This window comes from Bison bison, unplaced genomic scaffold, assembly GCF_000754665.1.
Source record: "Bison bison bison isolate TAMUID 2011002044 unplaced genomic scaffold, Bison_UMD1.0 scf7180017849255, whole genome shotgun sequence".
NCBI lineage: Eukaryota > Metazoa > Chordata > Mammalia > Artiodactyla > Bovidae > Bison > Bison bison.
Genome location: NW_011479828.1, coordinates 22235 through 23732, shown reverse-complemented (window position 1 = coordinate 23732; position 1498 = coordinate 22235). Strand labels below are relative to the sequence as shown.

Sequence of the window (1498 nt, the reverse complement as noted above, 5' to 3'; positions counted from 1 at the left end):
TGTTGAACATCTTTTTGTGTGTTTGTCATCTGTAGATCATCTTTGATGAAGTCTCTTGATGTCTTGTCTATTTTGTTTGCTTTTCTAAATTTTGATGGTTTTAAAATATATCCAAACTACTAATCTGTTTTAGGTGTGTAGTTTCAAAATATTTTCTCCCACTCTATTGCTTGTCTTCATATCCTCCTTACAGGGTCTTTCACAGAGCAAAAGTTTTTAATTTTGATGAGGTCCAGTTTATCATTTTTTTTCTTTTTTTTTTTCACGTAAGGAAGCATTTATTTGAGGTTTAACATGTAATCATACAAATAAAGTCTGTATAAACACAAATCCACAGAGTCATAACACAGATAGCAAAAGACAAAGTAAAAACAAAGAAAACTAATTGGCGGCTATATACAGTTGGACACAAATTGTGTCTTGTACACTAGAAAGTCTTTTACAAAATAATCATCTTAGATCAACAGAAGACCAATCTTCAATGTCCTCCTGCAAGATGGTTACTTTAGCAATCTCTTCCTGTTTTCTGCAGTGTCCCCTTTAATACGGCTGGTAATTGTTTTGGTGATTGCCACCCCCTCGGGATGCCTTGCCCTAAGTGCTCTGTTGGCCTCGGCCTCGACCCCTAGTACCACCTCGCCCACCAGCTGCTGCACCTCTTCCTCCCTTTTGTTGCTGCTGTTGCTGTCTATATACCTCTTTGGGTTGTGCAACTTTGATTTCACACTTCCCAGAACCAATTTGATGGTATCTGCTTTCTAACAATTTCTATACTGGCTCCTCATCTGTATATGTAACAAAGCAAAATCCTCTTCTTTCATTTGTTTTTGTATCCATAGGAATTTCAATATTTTCAATCTCTCCACAGGCTCCAAAATATTCTTTAATTTGTTCCTCCGAAGTATCTGGGCTCAATCCACCCACGAAAACCTTTTTTGGGGGTTCCTTCCCCTTTAAAGCTTTGGCCCTTTTAGAGTCTATCAATTTGCCATCCAGTTTGTGTTCTTTCAGTTCCAAAACCTTATCAACACTAGCAGCATCCTTGAAAAGCACAAATCCAAATCCTCGTGATGTTCCAGTAACAGGATCTGTTTTAATCGTGCAGTCCACAACTTCCCCAAATCAAGACAAATATTCAGTCAGATCTTTCTTGCTTGTATCCCAGCTCAAGCCTCCAATAAACATTTTACCGTCATCCTGCTGGTTCTTGCTCACGTTGATCTTGGATCCCTCGGCGAACTCGTTCATGTCTTCCATAGCAGTGGAGTGGTCGGCCGGAAGGTGCTGGCGCGCAGACCGAGTCGCAGCAGCAGCGGCGGCGGCGGCGGCGGAGCGTTGTATGGAGCTGGATTTAAAATGGCGGCGGAAGAGCCATTTTTTTTCTTTTTTGAATCATGCTTTTGTTGTCAGTCTAAGAGCTCTTTGCCTACTCATTGATCCTGAATATTTTCTCCTAATTTTTAATAATTTTCATTTTTACATTTAATTTTGTGATCCA

General features: G+C 39.9%; 1 pseudogene; it reads right to left on the bottom strand.

Annotated features, from left to right (window-relative positions):
- Window positions 1-438: 438 nt before the first annotated feature.
- Window positions 439-1392, bottom strand: LOC104993521 (annotated as a pseudogene).
- Between the last annotated feature and the right edge of the window lie 106 nt (window positions 1393-1498).